Below are 12,728 nucleotides of genomic sequence, written 5' to 3'. Positions count from 1 at the left end.
AAACCTTGTGGACAGCCTTCCCAGAAGAGTTGAAGCTGTTCTAGCTGCAAAGGGTGGATCCACGTCATATTGATGAGGAATGGGATGTCACTAAAGCTCATATGTGAGTCAAGGCAGGTGAGCGAATACTTTTGGCAATATAGTGTAGCTGAGAGAGTGAGAAAGCTTCACTTTTGAAGAGTGGAAACTCTTCTCGTCTCATACCTCCGGTTAGGAGAGAAGATGTTTGGCAGGGATCGTCTCCTGTTACATTTGTGAAAAGGCCCCCCGAGATCATGTCACACAGGGGATGAGAAGAAAGAAAGCACAGAAGGAAAAAAAAAAAAAGTCAACCCATAAAAAGCAAAAATATTTTGCCATTGGTGGATCTTGTTTGTTGTGTTTAGAACGATAGCTCATGGCTGAAGTTTTAGATGCAGCGCATCCAGTTAAAGAAGTGGGCTCCTGTCCAAATTGATGTGTGCCATATATGATGTGTTTTAATTGGAGCTGCAAAAATTAAAAGATTAATTCATCGAAGGAAAATTAATTGCAAACCATTTAGATAACAGATTAGTCAGCTTTTTAAAAGTTTAGAATGTTAGATGGGCAAAAAAAAAAAAAGTAATTTAGACACATCCACTTTAGGGCTCTGGGATTTGCTGATGGGCGTCTTTCTGATTTTCTTGAAATTTTACAAACTTTCATTGATTAATCCTGAAACTAAGTAGATTCATCGAAGATTAGAAAATAAAATAAAATAACTTATTGTGGATGTCCGGTCTTTTGAGTTCACTGTTTAAAGTCTGTGTTTTCTAAAAAACAAGTGGCACCCTGAAAAACTACATTGTGTTCTTTGTCAAAGGATTCAATTATTTAGAAGTTCTCTGTTGACATTTAATGAGTCTGACCTTTTGCTTCCCCCAACATCTTTCATTTGAGCCAGACCGGATTTGTGAACAACTCTTTCTTTCCTTTTTGCAGTCACGTCCCTGTCAACAAAGAAACCACAGCGCATATACACACCTTCATGTTTATAAAAATGCAGAATTCAAACACACAGTCACCACTGCTCAGAAATGCTTTAGTTTCTTTTTAAACTTTCAAAACGCATGCTAAGACAAGCCGATAGCTCCTAACCCTTGTACTTCTCTGAGGAGAAGACGAAATTAAAATCCTTATGAAGGTATATGCCTAGGACGTTGTGGAGAGGCAGTAATCGGTTGGATCAGAGAGGTTAGAAAGAGTACACATTAATTCAGGTTCAAGAAAAAAACTTGTAATGTTGAAAGATGCTGGCCATGGAATTTTCTCGATTCTCGTCATAGAAAAATGCTGCTTGATAAATAGCGCCTCCCTTCATAACATCATCCAATATTGTTCTTAAATGTGTTTTTCCTCAAAGCTTTTGGGTTGTAAAGGAGCAGGAGTTCCACTCTCAACATGCTGTATGTGCTGCATTAAAAGAAACCTGCACTGTCCCTCTCATAAATAAAGCACAAATATTTGGACATGCTGTGATAGGGAGGCCAGGGATAAGGAAAGGTCAACAACACAAAATTCCCAGTTTCATCTTTTTTTTTTCTTACAGAATAAAATCCTTAGTAAATAATACTGTTATTTGTGATGTGTGTTTATAAGCTTATATATTTAGTCTACAGAATATTTTTTTCTGTTAGTGAGATATCGTCTCTGCTTTTTCCTTGAACCTCCTATTTAGACGTAACTGATCAAAATGACATCTAATTGGAGGGGGTGAGATTTCGTCCGTGGAGTGCAAACATATTCTGTTAATTGCTTTTTCATTAAGAAGCTGGTGAGCAGAAAAGCACATCATTTAGCTGTATGGCTGTTCCCTGGTTTCCGACATAGAAGCAAGAGGGGGATATCAGGGCCATTAGACATCCATGCATGAACATACTAACTTTTAGGTCCATTAGCATAATGGGAAATGGGAAATTACCCTCTGCCTGTTGAAACACGCTGTTCTGATTTCCTATTACCCTCTACGTGGCTTTCATGGAGGCACTACCAAGTTTTTGGACAATCAACATAATTTTGTCAAGCTTACTACACCACTCCAGTGTGTGGCTTGTGCCAGTGATAGGTCTTTTATCAAAATCCATCCATTTGCAGCATGCATTATGTTAATTTGATTACATTTACTTTGGTTTGTTTTTCTTGAGCTCATGTGCCCACCACTGCTGTCCCCTTGTGATCAAAAGCCTCACATTGGAAATGGATTTTGGAGCACTCTTCAATTTACTCTTGCACATTTATCTTCCGTGACATGACCACTGCTACTCCTGCAGAGAGACACATCCACCGTAGGTAGCGCACAGATAGAGAGGGGTCTTTCTGAGTGGGGGAGCTCTCGCTAAAGCTGGCTAACATCATCTAGTAAACCATGTTTGAAAATTAGTGAAAGAAAAACAGTGGAGACGTGGATCAAATCCTAGAACCAGTCGTGTCCTTGTGAGGAGGGGGGAAAAGGTAGAAAAGCAATCCACTAAGTTCAAACTTGGAGACACGGGACATTTGACTCACCATATAACAGCTTTGGAAGAGCAAGATCAGTCAGTAGTTTAAGCTTTCAACACAATGACTCCATCATGTCAGGGGCGAACCTAGAGGCCACACGTGCATATTCCATATAATTTGTCCTTAATTTACAAGACTGGAAATGGGAGATGAAGAAAAAAATTCTAATTGGATGTTGTTATGTCATCATTCATATACTGTTAAAAAGAAATAATTTATAGATGTATAAATACTGACGATTCTCTTTTGCTACATTTATCACCAAAATGGTACATTTGTTATTTGTTCAGAGAGGTCAGACAATTAGTTTGAAAGGCTGAGCATTGAACAAAAATGCTAGACGTGGGGTTCAGAGGTCTGGAACAGGGTGATCTCGCAGGAAATCTTTGAAGTGGCCATGACCTTTTCACAATAAGAAATTTGATATTTTGGTGCACTTTGTCAGACTTAAGTGGCTTTGACCCTGCGCATATACTGTGTTAAAACAGATCCAGACTGGAAGTATGTGCACTGTGGGATATAATCTCAGTTTGTACCTACAGGAGTGTGACCCTGCTGACATCACATTTGTTTTTGGCCTATTTTACAGAGCCACAAGGAAACGGCATGGACCGTGCTGAAAAAGTACTCTACCATCCAACACATCACCGGTAAGAAGGAAATATTTTCTGGTGACAGTGACCGTTCTTATGGAAACAGGTGTTGGATCAAAGATATAAAATGTGATCTAGATTGTTTTACAACAATGGCAGTGTAAATCAATTGAGATATTTTCCTGGTGGGCACATGGAAAGACATCACGCAAGGATTACATTTCTTCATCTGGATCCTTAACGATGTTCTGCTGAGCTTCTTTTTGTGGTGCAGGCATGTAATTTCTACAGATGCCGTGCCAAAATCATGTAATACCTGTTGTGGTCATTTTGTGTATTTCTACAACTTTGTGTTCATTGGGTGATGTTCACAAAACTCAACCTTAAAGCTACCTTTGTCATCTGTAATGTATATCTGGATAAACATGTTCTACAGCTCCAAGTACAGAGGAACAATGTTGTTAATTAGCGCAACAGTGTTTACAGTGTGTTCCCATGCTATGAACTCTCTCTGTTCTCCTCACTTTGATCTCCCGCTTTGTCAGAGAGCATAATTAGCTCAGCTATGAGCCAATGCAAATGGTGGAATCTTCATTTGTTGAAGTATATTAAGCTGCCTCAATGCAAACCCCAGGGTTTAATGATTTAGATCAATCCATGCTAACCCTGAGTAAATTGCAACCCTGTGCCATTGCTCAAGCATACTAATTTGTAATGCAATCTTGTGGGAGTGAGACTTGACTTCTCTAGAGTTCCAAGCACAAGTGGTGTTTCCGGGCTTGTGCTACTGTAGCAGGAATAGCACAAAGAGCTGCGGCTGATGACAGATTTATGGTCATCAGGGCTTGTTTCTACTACACTGAACTCCAACTGCCACCTCAGGCTTTTTCAGAGCAGCCTTAACTGATCGTCACTCCTCTGATAAATTCTCATTCTGGTGACTTAAAAGATGCAATTGCATGAAATATAATATCCTCTCTCGTCATGATTTAATGCTTTTATCCGCTGGGCTCCTGAACACTGCATGATTAAAACTCAACTAAGCTTTGTCCCACTGCTAATTGCTACATCTGCTGTCAAAATGTCATGAGAGAATGAATTATTCAGCCTGCACACACACGCACACGCACACACTCTCACACACACACAATCTAGCAAACACGTTTTAAAGTTGATTTCTGAAAGTAGTCATAAAATTAAAACTTTGCAATCCTGCAGCTAAGTACTGGGAAGTGCATTTCAGTTTAAAAGACAAAAATGTCAAGCCCTAGATCAAAGGTTTAACTTTGGCTAATCTGTGCATGCTTACTTTAGATTACAATGTGTGGGAACTGTCAAACAATGGTAATACTGGGATTGTATAATGTTGTCAGCCTTCAGCCTCGTGTACTCTGACCTCAACCATGACTGGATGACTGTTTGAAGCATCTAAGTGCCCTCTTGGCCCACTACTCACACGAAGAGCTCCATACCCTGTTCAAGCATGTTTGTCTCCCAAAATCCAGTTATTCATAAAGTGTGATTGCGCCATAGAGCACCGAGGCATAGTAAACTGTATTTGCACAGAATTTCATTCAGGAACATTATCTGCTCCACTGGATAATGCTACGAGGAACACCAGACCCACTGAGCTCAAGCTCTTATCGACTGCTGTGCTACACGGGGCAAACTTGTCACACAGTGTGTACTGCCTCGTGTCCATCAGCACTGAACTTTGAAAGAATTTTTTTTTTTTTTAAATTTATACAATCTGTATATTTGCATTTACTTCCTCTTGGTTGTCCCCAATTACTTAGTCAAAGAATTTCATCAGTGACAGTTTAAATGGTAATATTATAATAAATTGGAGGATCTGACCTCTTCTTCACCCCCAAAAAGGTATTTGATTCCAGCGTAGAGCCTCCTCAGACCTACCTATTCTCCAGATGTCTCTCCAAACCGCTCAGTATTCAGGCCACCTTTTCCACATGTAAGATCAGCATAGATTGCTTGCTGTCAGTTTCTGTGAAACAGAGCTACTGAGAGTTCTAATAGGAGAAGGGACCATTCTGACTGACTGCAAAGGATTGCTTTGATGTATCTGCTAAGGGGACGGAGATGGACAGCAGCTTTATCTGCATACAGAACAACAGTTCCTCTCTTTGTGAGCTTTGTTTTGTCATGTTACTTGGCACTGTAAAACTGTAAAAATAATTGACCGTTTTGTTCTAGGAATAAAAAAAGCTTCACTCCAGATTCATGCATATCAAACCTTGAGTATAGATACAGTACATCTCATTAGCAGCTACATGTTCAGTGCTTTTGTTCTAGTCACTTTATGTGGAACCTTGATGTGGGCTGAAGCAGGATGTTTATCACTCATCTTCCACATGCTGCAGTCAAGGGAATGATTGATTAGAGTAGTAAGATTGGAATTTTTGAGACTACCAAACTGGGATGTAATTGCATCACACCATGAAACAGTATGGAGACTGCGTGTGTGTATGTATGTATGTGTGTGTGTGTGTGTGCATTTTCTATATATAAAAAGAGGGTTCCATCAGCTGTGACTGACAGTTGTGCTCCCCCCACCTCCCTTCCATCCTTCTGTACTTTTCATGGCCGCTGGGAAATCTCTCCAGCTGGGTTCTAACAGAGGTAGTTTACTTGCTATTTACAGTGAACATGTAATTAGAAGCTGTGGACTACTTGACTGTGATGATAAGCGTCTTCCATTTGCTTGCTGTACCAATATGAATATGGATAGTGGTGTCAGATCCAATCAGTCTCAGAATAAATCCCATCTGCTGTTAGCATATTCTTTTTTCCTCGTTACCACCAAATCATATACAGGCTCCATAAACCTCTATTAGCCGTTTGCTAACTGCTTTAAGCTGCTTATGCGATGGTGTTTTCCTCTCTATGTGGTATTAGCCGCAGGTTAGGCTTCTACTGCCCTGACATTCCTCTGGCTACTCCTTCATGGTTATTAAGTGCTAACGGTTGATGCTTATGGCTTATGGTAAGGTTAGATGACTCTCATTTTGCCCCAGGGACTGTGCACAGTTTTGCATTATACCAGAGTCGAGGGCCAGCAGGTGAGTCAGTGTGAGCTTGGCCCCAGTTATAGTCCACCTGGGCCTTAAACCACAGAGCAGGACTGTTCCTCGGTTTTGTTGTCAATCTGTAGAGGGAGCGAGGCTTAACCCACACATAAATCCATACATATACACATAAAGACAGCCGCTGCAGGCCAAATGACCTATATTTTGGCCATGAGATTGAGAAGCTCTAAAAAACAGATGAATGGCTCAGGTAATGACTTTATCAGAAAATTAGAAAATTAAGTCCGCACACTAGAACGGCTCCCAATAATTTATATAATGTCCTCCTCCTCATCCTCCTCCTCCTTATCCTCGAAGGAAGTGCTGCATGTGGCGAAAGATCACATTAACATTATGGGGAGCAGTTCTTGTATGTAGACTCTACTTTCCGATTCTACTGCTGCTGCAGCCGTCCAGCACCTTGTTTTTATGGATGTCCATGCCTTCAACAATGTTGTACAATAACTTAATCAGAAAATGATGCTGCCTGTGTGATTTTTGCAAATAAAATCATTCTTTAATCATTGCTGAGCTGAACTCCATCATCCTCGAGTAATTAGTCCAAGTTTATTGGATAGCAACTTATCATACACGGAGATCGTTCAAAGCATTTAACAAGCAAAAGATAAAAAAGTAGAGATAGAATGTCAAATTAAATTATACTCAGATAAATACATGAATGAAAGTAGATACAAGATTAATAAAAGTACAAACACGTTAAATTAGAAATAAAAGTAGCTTTAAAGCAGATTAATTGAAAGTCTTTAACTTAGTTTTAAAGGGGCCACATTTGAGGCAAATCTAAATTCTTAAGGGAACTGGTTCAGTTTGAAGCATTACACTGTTTGGTTTAACCCTGCGCGAACCACCAACTGCCAAGGTTACAGTCAGCAAACACAGCTTTGATATATTTTGGGTCATGACAATAACTTGCAGACAACCAGTCAGGACTTAAACTCAACTCTATATTTAAGCCAAGAATTGAAAATGTCCTCTCTTCTTGGTGTAAAGCCCTTTTAATGAGTTGCAAATGTCCAATAGTCCTATTAAGGAAGCGTGTTTGTTGTAGGTGATATTGTGAAGGGTTTTTGTCTGTGTCACTGATTTTGGTGATTGATTCTTTCTTTTAACGATCAGATGGATTTTCCCAATTGGAGGCTGGTCTGAATAGATCATCAATTCAGAGTACGACCCTACAACAGCCAGTGAGACCAAGCTGATAGTTTTGCTTGTGTAGCCTTTGGTTTATAAGCAGCGTCCTTTAGCTGCCACCGCTCTGGCTGCTGCAGTTTGGTGCTGGACAGGTAGCATGTGGTCAGTTTTATAGGAAGCGATTAGCTTGAAGATGATGTGGGTGCAGTTAGAGTGAATTAAACTTGTACTGTTGAGAATGAATCCATATCAATGCATTCGTGCCAAAAATTAGATGGAATAAAAGGCATTTAGGGTAACAGTAGGTGATAGGCTGCAAATTTTCATTGCATCTCAACATGCACGATTCTTTTTCTTTTTTACAAGATGCTGTATATGCTTTTGCACTAAAACACACAAAATGTGGCAGCACGCTAATCTAGAAACACTGCATCTGAAAGGACAAGTCTGATGGGGAAAGAGCTGATGGTTTCAAAGTCATATCCTGTATCCTCCCTCTCTCTCTCTCGCTCGTACATTTGACGATCCCATGTGTGAGACAGACACTGGCTTTGAGCGATTACTCTGCAGCAACACAACTCAAGACAATCCTCCATTTGCTTTGTGAACTTTTTCCGAGGTGAAGTTATTCCCACGGGGCTCTTGGGGCGCAAAACATGCATTGCAGGGTTTTTTTTTTTAAGAGAACAAAGGCATATGGCTGTAAAACCCTTTTGCCTGTTGTTAAAAAAATAATAAAAACCAAGTTCAGACAGACTATGAACTCGTCCTACATGACATGCAGTGGAGTGTTTCCAGGAAGCAGGAATCTCCCATAGCAACGTCCGTCAAAACAGTGATCTCCACTTGCTGCTTCCTGCTGCAAGGTCCATCAAAAAAGCAGCGTCCGCTCGCCGCAGCCAACAGGAAACAAACATTGGTCTAACGCACAAAAACCTTAAGTTTGTGAGTCAAATTACCACAGATTTCCTCACTTATATATTGACATAATCTGATATGCCATTTTGCAATTCTCTGTTGGATGACATCTGGCTGATTTCAACACTTGCATCTCTGAATTATTCAGTCTTTTTTTTTTTTTTCCTTGGGAGGACAGACTTTTCTAACAAAGAGTACATTTCGATATCATTACATTCCAAGACTGCACCTCACCTGCCAAGGACAAGTAGTCATCTCACTAATGTGTATAGAAAAATGTCTGCCAGTAAACCAGAGGTCAGAGCACAAGAGATTTGTGGAAGTACATGCTCTGGGGTGTTTTACCCTTGAAACAGCTTTGCACTGGGTATAAAAGACTGTAACCTGCAAGTCACTTATGACAATCCAGTTATATAACAATGTGTCTGATACTGTAGCATAAATCTATGTCTATGGAGGCTGATTATTAGAAACCCTAATAGATGGCTACTTGTTGCAGAAAGAGACCTGAATGTCATCATTTAATTACATTGGTTTAAACACAAAGAAACCAAAGAAAACTGATTTGGCAGGCTTTCAAATTACTAGTATAACTGTGATTAAAGCTATATCACATCATTGGAAACAGATTTGTTCAGGATGTGCAGGAATTGCACGTTGTATCCCACCATGGATGGTTCTCACTTACTGCTGTTGGAGAGGAGAAACCATTGCACCACTGTTGTCATCTGACAAACCCAACTGTAAGCGCCTTCATGGACCTTCTTGACCCCTTTAACTACACATCATGTTCTGCTCTGCTGGTCATGTATGGCCTTTGCTGGAAAAGCAGTGGACAACGGGGAACAATTTGTTCGCCATTTTGGCTTTTATTTTTTACTGCAGCTGAGGGTTCCGTATGAGTGGCCTTGGTGCACCATCACTTCCAGCTTTACATGCACAGTGCAGAATGTGGTAAAAGCTTTAAAACATCAGTAATACTATGTATTACTTGGAAAGACATCATAGAAAAATAAATAACGTCCAGTTTTCACGTTACTGTGATGTCCCTGAAATATTATTTTTACAATGCAACAAACAATATGAAAAAATAATGCTGCCGACCGCACCCGTCACAAGTGAAGGGACCTAAAATAGGTTCGTCGTTGTGATGCCGTGTAATTGTTGAATGTAAAGAATAAAAAATATTATTAAAGTAAAATAACGTCAGTGCAAAAAGTGGCATCTTTTTCCAAACTAATGTTCAATCAGGTTTTTGAATCTGAGAGTAAATACTCAGTCATTTATTTGCTTCAAACTGAACCAGGAGTTAAAATATTGTCATTCTGGATGAAGATGGAGAAGCACTCAGCGCTCATCTCAACTTCATATGAATGTGGATGAAAAGGCATAAATTAGCATTTTCTTTTGCTCAGTTTTTGAAAACTGGTTAAACTATTTTTTTCAACAGACTGTCAATGCTAAACAGACTAATTAACATCTACTAGTGGGCTTGCTGCTATAGCACTGAGGAATAGCTGGTGTTTGGAGAATTTATTTATTTAGGCAACTTGGACCAGTGTGCCCAAAAAACTCAAATACAGGAGTGGAATTATAATCCAAATAATTGCATAGTCTGATTTCCCTTATTAAATCAGAGCCAGACACTGAATTTTAGGTTGTTTTTTTTTTGTTCTTTTTTTCAATACAAGAGCTGTACACTAGCAGAATGAGGCAGACACAACCAAGTCTAATATATGGAGAAGAAAGGAACAAATTTGCTTTGCTCTTTTGTTTTGTTTTGTCCTTAGATTTGGATCAGGACATCTCTAACATTCAATCAAACCACAAAGTTCCAAAACTGAACAACGTTCTATTCCTAAACCCAAGTCCCATTTACTAGTTGTCAATGGGCAGGTTTCCATCCATTTGTATCAAACATGATAACAGAATTTTTAAAAAATCAGCCAAAAAAAAAGCAGTTCTGAAGTTCTACCAGACACTACTGTTATAAATTGTGAGGTTAGCTACAAGATGCACGAGTTCTTAAGTCACATGTTGCTAAACAAATGCAGAAAAAGACGACCCAACAAGGTGGCCGTTCATACACTGCTGGTAGACATCTCCAGCTTCTGGCTCGTATAGCATTGCTTCAAACTTTCCCACTGTCTTCTGGAATACTGGAATATCCATGGAGGTTGCAGACGACCTTTCCTCCTCCTCCTCTCCCATCCGTCAGCAGTCAATAGCTGGCTATGTCTGAACTTATTCTGAAAAGCTTTTTTTTCTTTTTTTTTTATCCTACGGAAATCAGATTGGCTCTCTCAAAAGACTAACAACACATCAAGCGAGGCGTAAAACAATTTTAACACTAAGGCGACACATTAGATGCAGCTTATACCTGCAGTAAGAGATGAAAATTAAAAACCCTGAAATGCACTCATGGAGACAACAGTCGGATTTTGTTGTTTTAATTTCGGAGGAATAACTTTTCAGTAGCTTACCTATGTTTTCTTTAGTTGATAAATTACAAGTCTTGCTGATTAATTGTACTGCGGTCATTATAGATGGTTTATTTAATTAGACAAAGATTCAATTACTGCTCAGAGATTTAGTTTGACTCCACTGTTTCTTTTTATTCAAACAGACCTTCTGAGGTCAGTTTTTTGTCTCTCTCTCTCTCAGAGGGCAGACATGTCCTTCTCCTAAAAGTGAAGTTTAATCAGCATGAAGTGTATGGTTGGACATAATGACATGATGGAGGGTTTCATAATGAGTCCCCACTTCATGTTCCTAATTGCAGGGAGCATAATGACCTGTGGCGGTAAACCTCAGAGCCAAAGTGCTGCTCTAGTCAATAATTGGCCATTTTAATCTGCCACAGCCAGAGAAGAAGAGTGCAGAGGTCCACAAATTAGATTACTTTACCACAGTGCCATTCTTTTGTCTGTAGTGAAACTCAAGTATGCTGTGTAGTTTTGGACTCCACAGAGAGAGAAATGGCTCGAAGGGGAAAACAAACACATTTGGATTTAAATTATCACCCCAATTTGGAAGCAAAGCTGATGTGAGGGTGGACCGGACCAATAAATTACCTGCTGAAAGATGCTAAACACTCCAAGAAGCTGTGGAGAGGGATCTTCAGAGTTTGTTGATAATTCTCTCTGAGTTGTCACTATACATACTGATCTTATCCATTATCAATATGGAAATATTGATCGCAGCAGCCTCAGTTTGTTGGAACACTGACAAAGCAACGATCTCTTTCCTTCCTGACTTCTTCCGTTTTATCTCAGATAAAGTCAGGTTGCACTTTCATCCTTAAACCAGGCAGAGAGGTTGAATGTATATCTCTCTAATTCCGTTTGCTTATTATGTATTAAATTGTCCTAATAAGATTGTATTATTTTCAAAACAAGCCTCTTTATATTACAGAGAAGGTTCTTTTAAAGACCATCTTGTCTTAGGTGTTATGAGATTCCTATTTTAGCTAATATAGGACACACTTTGAAAGCCTTTTTTGTTTTTTGCATGCCTGGAAGGTTTCAGTGATTTTTCTCCTTGACTATTGGACATTGTTGCATTTTAATGCTCTTTTATTTTACCATCTTAAGAGATTAAAGTTTACCTTGAGTCAATGCACGTCAGTTACAACTCCATGAAGCATTTATTATTCAGGTGCTTGGGTTGTGATTTCAGGCAGTGGCAGAAACATGTCACAAACACATGGTTTAGTGTGCAGAGGGAGAAGTCAGGGAGAGACACCCATTTCTCTTCCAAGATAGAAAATGTCAGCTTTTAAACCTATACTGAGATCCATAATGAGAGGAAACACACCTTAAAGACAGCTGTTTCTATCCTTCAGCATCCGGAAGAATGACTTTGTCTTTCAGATGTGGCAAAGCATGTTGTTATGCCCATTTCACAGAAACCATGAAAGGTCAGATGTGGTTTGATTGAAAAGGGCTGAAAAGCATCAGTCACATCTCTCAGCCTGAGGTGTCAGCTTAGCACTGGAGGTGCCGGCTTGCTGCTGGAGTCCATTAGAGAGCTGTCTTCTAAACCATATATCCAAGCACAAATCTGATGCCCACTGTAGCAACGGGCAGATCTATGTCAAACTTGATGTGCTTTCTTGTCAGGGATTTTAGATTTGCCTGTGAGGCCAAGAGTGGATGCTCACTAACCACTTTTTTTTTTTTAAAGAAAACTTTATCACGACAAGCAGTTAGGACCAGGACAAGTTGGTTTTCGCCTAAAGTGACAGTCGCAAAGGCTTTTTAGAACTGTGGAGAACGTTTCCATGCAAAATTTTATCACATTGAAACAAGACTGAATTTTTTTTGTTTCTAAACGAGCAAAATCTTGCACATATCTTGAATGGCATTTAAAGTTTAAAGAGCAAAAATATAAATTTCTTAGTTTCTCTTTTGATGGATTTTCTTTGTAGTGTTCCCATCATATTTCATTGATAAGTATAGCA

General features: G+C 39.4%; 1 protein-coding gene and 1 long non-coding RNA gene across 3 annotated transcripts in view; one reads left to right on the top strand and one right to left on the bottom strand.

Annotated features, from left to right (window-relative positions):
• Window positions 1-12,728, top strand: part of LOC147251380 (uncharacterized) — a 94,734-nt gene that overhangs the window by 26,607 nt on the left and 55,399 nt on the right. Inside the window, exon 3 of the long non-coding RNA XR_015118932.1 lies at window positions 3,110-3,170. This is a non-coding gene — a long non-coding RNA (uncharacterized LOC147251380). The remainder of the gene's footprint in view (window positions 1-3,109; window positions 3,171-12,728) is intronic.
• The window catches only part of glra4a (glycine receptor, alpha 4a), a 40,447-nt gene that overhangs the window by 22,996 nt on the left and 4,723 nt on the right, over window positions 1-12,728 (bottom strand). The window lies entirely within an intron of this gene.

The sequence above is a fragment of the Aulostomus chinensis genome, chromosome 13, assembly GCF_037954235.1.
Source record: "Aulostomus chinensis isolate RoL2024-O1b breed Wild chromosome 13, RoL_Achi_v1.0, whole genome shotgun sequence".
Lineage (NCBI taxonomy): Eukaryota > Metazoa > Chordata > Actinopteri > Syngnathiformes > Aulostomidae > Aulostomus > Aulostomus chinensis.
This window is presented reverse-complemented; position numbering and strand designations above follow the sequence as displayed.